The following is an 8080-nucleotide window of genomic DNA, read 5'->3' on the forward strand; positions in this document are numbered from 1 at the left end:
AGCATTACAATCTCGCTCAGTCAGGAACGTGAGAAGAAGTCGAGTGGAAAGGGTAAGACGAGCAGCTACACCGCGATGAAATGGAAATCGCCCAGAAATAGGTAGTTTTCGGCTAGCAAGAATTGCGTCCGAATTTTCTGGATTACAGAAATAATAATAATTATTATTATTATTATTATCACTATTATTGAAAATGCATGTGATAGAATGAGGAAAAGATGCATAGAAGAATCATTCAACAAAACTAGTCCTTCCTTAAGATAATAAGATTTTCAGTTTTAGTTGAAGGACAATGACAAAGAATGTCACATTCGTGTGCTTAAGAAAACTGCCTAAAATGTTAGATTTACTAATGTAAAAATGTGTTATTCAACCAAAGCCAGATATATTCAGCAGAATTAGAATTTTTATTTGACATCGTCAAAAGCAACTTTATTGTCGAATATCAATCAGAAGTTGCATCTTTGCAATAGGTATTAAATTAAAATTTTTAAATATTATCATTGTATAATTTCAAATGAAATAATTATTTTTGAATCCCAAAACAGACTCAAAGATATAAATTTTGAATACAAAATAAATAATCTTTAACCAAAAATAATAAATCTTAAACGAAAAAAAAAGAATTTTCTACCCAAAAGATGAATTTTCTTACAAGAGAAGACAATTCTTCATTAAAATAGATTACTTTTCAACAAAATAGTTTAATTTTCAACCATAAAGCGGAATGTTTAACCCAGAACATTAAATGTCTATCAAAAAAGATACATTACTGGAAAAAGGAGCATAGTCAAAATGTAAGTATTACAACAGAAATGTATAAAAATTATTATTTGTAATTTATTGTAATAATACCATTTTTAAGCTGGCATTTTGATGCTGTTATGAGCTTCTGTCTTGATTGAATAAAATCTTACATTATGCATTTAAAATTTTGGTCTGTTTCATTAAGCACATAAATATATACCTTGAAAATGTACTTATTATGTTTTTTAAATGTTGAAAAAATATTGAAAGTACGGTGTCGAATAATTCCAACGGGGCGAGACACATTTTTTTAATGAGATAATCTTATTTTAAAACAATTATATAATTTTTTATGCTTCTGCAATTGTTATAAACAAACCAAGGTTCGGATTGCAAAACAAAAAACATTGCATTCGTCTTGTAAATATCCACATGTGTTTTTTAAAACTATTTGATAAAAAATTAGCATATGAATTTTTTAACGTACATTTGACGTGTGCTTGTAAATGTCGATATGAAACATTTTTGAATTAATTTAAATAAAACCAAGAGTGATATCAAAACCCTAAAAACACTTTTAGAGTCGTCTCCAAAATATACAGCTGTGGATTTTTATTTTTTTTTGTTTAAACAATTTGTAAATAAATTTTTTATGTTTGCAATTTTTATAAACAAATTGATCGTCAGATCGAAAAACCAACAGCACCATTTCATTTGTTAAACAATTAGGGAACTTGTTGTTTAGCGTACAAATTGCTGTACTTCTGTAGATATGGATCTGAATCTTTTGTAATCAACATAAAAATAAACTAAAAATCATGTCGAAAATCGGAAAAACACCTTTAGGTTCGTTTTCAAAATATGTAGTGTGAATTTTTTGTTTGTGTCAATAATTTTTTTAATATTACTGCGTAAGTTAAATAGAGGGAAGTAAGACAAACAGGTGTAGACTAGACTAGATGAGCCGGCGGCTCATACCTGAGATATTTAAACTGAACATTGACAATAGTGCTTATATAATAATTTAGTGGCGGAGTTTCCCGGCAATAAAATTAAACTCTTGCCGGTTTGCGTTCCACCTTTTAAATTTGCGATCGAGAGTATTACTATAAAATTTGAAGCTTTGTATCTTTAGAGACATATAAGATCAATTTTAATTTTAAAAAACTTGTTAAGAATATATTCAGTTTTTCTACTTTTTCAAGTTTATTGTCATTCCAGATGTTGGATGTTTGTCTAATTATGCTAATTTGAAAAGCCCGGACTTTAAATTTGCCATTTAAACTAGGCATTAGAAAGTTCGCTTAAATTGGATATTAAAAGAAAGATTTCAGGAAATAAAATTTCACACCGGTATGAATTTTTGTGAAATCAAAGTTGGCCAAGTAATTTGGGCAAAAATACTTATAATAAAAAAATGTGAAGAAGTTTTTTATTATATACTGGCATGTAGAAATTCTTAAATTGAATAAAGAACGAGACATTGTACAATTTTTGGAGACTATACTATACCGTCAATCTCCCATTCTAGTCAATTTTGCATTAAAACTATTTTCCTTATAACCTTAAGTTCCGACGAGTCTTAGAATGTATAATAAGATAGTTATGCTCATTAACTTTAATTTAAAGTAAAATATTAATCTAATGAATATCAGAAATAAAAATAATTGTTTGTATAGTTTTAGTTAAAAAGTAATTATTTAATTAAATTTATTTTTCTGTAAATAAATTAAACGATACCATCTTGTCTGATTAAAATTTTGAAAAATTTTCATTTTGTGCTCTATTTATAATCGTACAGCCGCAATTTAAAGAATTTGTATATTTGGTTTTTAAAGTTAAAAGATGAAGATTAAAGATATTTAAAATCAAAATTCTGGAGAAAAAACCTTTTACAGGTTTTCTCTTGGTTCTTCAACTAAACATTCGCGATATCTCCCGGGTTGAAAAAAATGTACTCTCTTTGCGAACTCCGCAGTTTTTTACATATGAACAGTGGCGGAAGTCGATGAGCATCAGGAAAACCTTTTTGTAAAAAACGTAATGGCTTTTAACAATATCATAAGTACATATGATAAGGAAATTTATATGTCTTATGGTGTTTTTTGAAAATTCAATCTATGCAATTTTTGCTGCAAATTTTAAGGTTACTAAAAGGAAAAATTGAAGGTTTAGTACCCGACATAAAAATTCAGTATACTAAAATTGTAATCATTCTAAATGAACAAAATCTATCAATTATTCAGGTATCAATTCTAGCTACTTTAATGTTATACAATATAATTCTTTATCTTTACTTTCTTATCGAAGAAGGTATTATATTTGTGTAAAAATTGACACAAATGTGTCTCTCTGTATCTCTGTCTGTGAGCACGATAACTTTTCAAAAAATTATTCTCTTAAATTGGCCGTTCGCATAATCTTTAGATGTCAGCAACTGAAGGTAGAGTTCATTAGCCAGCTATTTTGGATACAAATTTACATTGTTAAAGCATTTTGAACATTTTTCAACTATTATTTCGAAATTAAAAAATTCTATGTACGGCTATTTATAGTACTTGAAAACTCGATGAATTTATCCTCATAACATTTTTCGATAAAAAAAATTTCAAGAGTTATATAGCATTATCAAAATCCGAAGAAAAAAAAGAAACTTAACATTTAGGCCAAACAACGCACGATACGAAAAAAGGCCAGGAAAAGAAACACGTTCCTTTTTAAAAGTATAAAAAGTATAAAAAATTATGTAATTCTCTAATAAACTGCTTATACAAAAGACAAAAAATGCACACCTGGATGTTTCCGAGACGAATCTAAAGGTTTTTTAGTTTTTCGATGTCTTAATTTTCTACATTCTCATCCTAATGAGAAGATTTTGATATCGACTTTCTTGATCTCCTTGTTTTAATACCCCCTGAGTCAGAAAAAAAAACGATTTTTTAGTCTGTAGTCTGTAGCGTCTAGGCCCGATAGCTTTCGAAAGATTGATCAGATAGGATTTTGCTTTGACAAACTCTTTTAAGGCCTAAAAAGAAAAAACGAGTTCGTAAACCAGCTATTTTGGAAGAAAATTCAAAAAGTGAGCGCATTTTTAGAATATTTAAAACCATTTTTTACAAGATTTAGAAATTCTATGTACGGATAATTATAGTACTCGGAAACTCAAACAATTCACCGTACGGAATTTTTTCGATGAAAAGAAAATGATCAGAGTTTTGGTATTTTCAAAATCCAAAAAAAAAACTAATATGAACATTTTAAGCCAAAAAAGCAGGATTTGAAAAAAATTCAAAAGAACAACGTTGATTTATGAAAGCCCTACAAGGTTATTATGACAACTTTTTTTATTTTGTCGAAAAGTTGAAAATTCAAATTTTGATCTTACAAAAAATAATGAGAAATAAAAAATTCTATTCTGCAGTCAAACTATACAAGATACGAAAGAAAATGATAGAACTAAAATTTCATGCCCGGAAAAGATCTACAAATTTGTCACTTTTCAATAGGATGCGTAGTTTTTATTTTTAGCCGTAAAAGAACAACATTAAAAATAAAAAATTCAATGTTTTGTACAAACGACACAAGATATGCAAAAAAATAGTAGACAAAAGTTGCTCTTCCAAAAAATATCGAAAATTCATTCAAATTTGTCATAAAAAACGTTTGACAGGACACGTAGTTTTTGTTTTAATCGTAAAAAATAACATTAAAAATAAATGATTTTTTTCGAAAAATGACACAAGGGACGAACTAAAATTAACAGACTTAAGTTGATCAACCAAAAAACATTTATAAATTTGTTATTAATCATTTTTAGATAGTACGAGTAGCTTTCTTTCAATCGTAAAAAATCAGATTAAAAATTAAAAAATAAATTTCTTGGAAAAATGACACAAGAGACGAACAAACTTAAAAGAAAACAGTTGTTTAATTACAAAATATATATAGGTTTGTTATAAACTCTGGTTATGAAAATATATTTAAAGTAAACAAATAAACTTTTTGGAAATATGACACAATATACAATAACATTTTACTTAACAACATTTTTCGTCTAAATTACATCTACATTGAATATAAGCAAATAAAATTTATCGAAAAACGACACGAGTTGCAAAAAAATTTTTAATCATAATTTTAATTTTAATAGAATGCGCATTCTTTAATGATAAAAATAAGAAAATAAGAATACTTTTGTTCCAATACGAATACATATTATAAATGGTTATAAATTAATTTTCTAGAAATGATATACATTCTTCAGGGGGGCTAAGAATGAAATGTATTACAAAATAAGAAAAAAATATTAAAGTAAACATTAAAAATCAGATTTTCACTTCATTTTGTAATATCTGAATAAACAGCACCAGACCGAGGTACAGAAATAAATATAGTATATATTTGATATAACAGAGTTAAAAATATTGTAGAAAAGTTCGCATTGGCAATGAAATTAAGTGCGAATCATAAAATACGTGATGAGAATGGGTTCTTTAAAGCCAGAGGCGCTTTAACAAAGAGTATTTACAGTCACCAAATGCTAGTTATCGATGCTTCTGCGTTTAATTTTAAAAGGCTTACGCACTAATTTGGGATAAATACATTATCGAGCAAGAACAAGCGATGCTGGCACATTTTTTTATATTAACTGCAAAAGCTTCAAATTCACATCTGTCTAAAACTACAATGTCGTTCACTTTAAACAGTTCCCTGCTAAGGAACCTTAGCATTCACTTTACATTTCAACAAGGGCGCTTCGAGAATTTTTTCGGTGCGGGCGATTGTGAATTTTTTTCAACGAATTTATGTGAAAAGAGATTGATGGGTTCACAATGACTCAAAAGAACTTTCCAAATTAAATATAATGAGGCGATAAATTCCACTGTATTCATATTTTTTTAATACAATGTTCATATTTAGAAGAACAAAGAATTGAAAGAACGTGCAACTCCTTGGTTGAAAGATCATCTTTTTGGTAAAGAATATAACTTTTTGGTTAAAAATTAATCTATTTCGGTGTAGGATTCAACTATTTTGTTAAAAACTAATATTTTTGGTTACATTAAATTGCTTTTCATTTAAAGTTACAATATTTTTTCTTAGAATATCAATTATTATATTTTTTATTGAACTTCTCTATTTTTGTATGGATATTATTTAACAATTTGGTTCAAACATAAACAAGTTTGTTAAAAACTCATTTTTTTATTTATATATTTTCTTAGTCTTTTTTGTTCAAGTGTATGTATTTTTTGAAAGTTTCTTTTTTGAATTAAAAGTAATTTTCCACCTTAAAATCTTACTATTTTAGTTCAAGTTAAATATAATTTTTTCAATTTAAAAATTAAACTAATTCGTTTAAAGTTAATGTAATTTGTTAAAAATTCGTATTTTTTAAAGGAAAATCGATCTTCCTGGTTTCAAAATTCAAATCTGATGTTTAAAAATGTATGCATTTTGTTGAAACTCCATTTCTGGATGGAGGTAAGAAATACTATCTTCTTGGTTGAAAATGCAAGCGGCCCTTTCTGTTCACGTTTGGATTATCTCGAGTTATGTTGAATGCCAAGGCAAGCAATGCCCGAAACGGTGCTTAACTCGGGATTTGAATGTTATATTCGCTAAAGAAAAACATCGAAATAATAAACCGAGGTTACAAACAACACGCAGTCAATTCCAAATTCATAAACTTAACGAACTTACTACACAATAAACAATGTACTGGCTCTAATCTGGTATCCACTAACACTTCTGTATGCACTAATATGTAGGTCCCCGAGATTACTCTTTTTTTGTCAAAAAAAGGCCTCTGATTACGAATATCTTGGGTAGATTTTCCGAATGTACGTTAATTTTTGTTTAAACAATTTTTTAAACAATGTCATTATTTATTGATAAAAAAATTCATAAAATCATTTTTAAAATGGCTGAATAAAAATAAAACTTTTTTGCATCTTGCACTTTTTTCGTACGAGAAACCGTTTGCAATGTACAGCGTTATAAACAAATGATTTTTTAACAAAATGGCCATATTTGCACAGTGTTACCTCGAAATCTATAATTAAATTATTTTTTTTAACTTGTACACTGTTTATATCAAGCATAGATCTCTTAAAAGGAAAAATAAATCTTCCGATTTAATAAAAACTTCTCTCCGTAAATTGCTGTCAAATAGTTGTTATTATGAAGAGGAATTTGTTCAGACACTTAATTTATTAATAAACAATCATCCAGATCAACCATTGTCATAATGTTGCTTCAAATTGTTGCGAAAACTTTATTTAACATTATTAACATAATTTGTTGTTCATCATTTCTTTTGCTGCATTGTTTATAACAATTGATATAAATAATGACCCTCAATTGCCAGAATTGACTTCAATTTTTTTATTAATCCTTGACACATGATTAAACTTTTTACTTTTACGTAAGAGAAAATTTAAAGATAGTGAAACGTTTAATCATGTGTCAAGAATTTATAAAAAAAAAAAAAAATGTAGTCAATTCTGGTGATTAAGAGTAATTATTTACATCAATTTTTTATAAACAATTTAGCAAAATAAATTATCAACAACAAATTATGTTAATGATGCTAGATAAAGCTTTCGCAACAATTTGAATTAACATTATGACACTAGTTGATCTGGATGATTGTTTCATAATAAATGAAAAGTCTAAATAGTTTTCTCTTAAAAGTAACAACTTTTTATTAACAATTTAAGGGAAGAAGTTCTTATCCGATTGGAATATTTCTTTTTCCTTTTAATAGCTCTATCATCGATATAGACAGTGTACAAGTTTTTAATTTTACAGAATCATAAACTCTGAGGTAACACTGTCAAAATATGGTAATTTTGTTAAGAAATAATTTGTTTATAACGCCGTACATTGCAAACGGTTTTTCGTACAAAAAAGTGCAAGCTGGAAAAAAGGTTTATTTTTACTTAGCTATGTTAAAAATGATTTTATCAATTCTTTTGTCAATGAATAATGAAATTGTTTGAAAAAAATTGTTTAGACCAAAATTGAACCATATTTCGAAATCCTACCTAAGATATTCGTAAACAGGAGCCCTTTTTGACATTTAAAAAAAGAGTAATCTCGGGGACCTATTAGTGCATATAGAATTGTTAGTGGCAGCTGGATTACTCGGTTTGTTTGAATATTATAATTCTGCAGCTACCAGGTATGTTTTAATGTCTATAAAAATTATGTGACTATTAATTAAACTACTACGTAGCGCGTCCTCAGGTTGCGGATAGAGGAAAGGCCCCTGAGGTTAAACACCCCTGAGGTTAACTGCGAATACAAGAATAAGCAGTCGCGGACAGCC

This window comes from Belonocnema kinseyi, chromosome 5 (assembly GCF_010883055.1).
Source record: "Belonocnema kinseyi isolate 2016_QV_RU_SX_M_011 chromosome 5, B_treatae_v1, whole genome shotgun sequence".
NCBI classification, from domain to species: Eukaryota; Metazoa; Arthropoda; class Insecta; order Hymenoptera; family Cynipidae; genus Belonocnema; species Belonocnema kinseyi.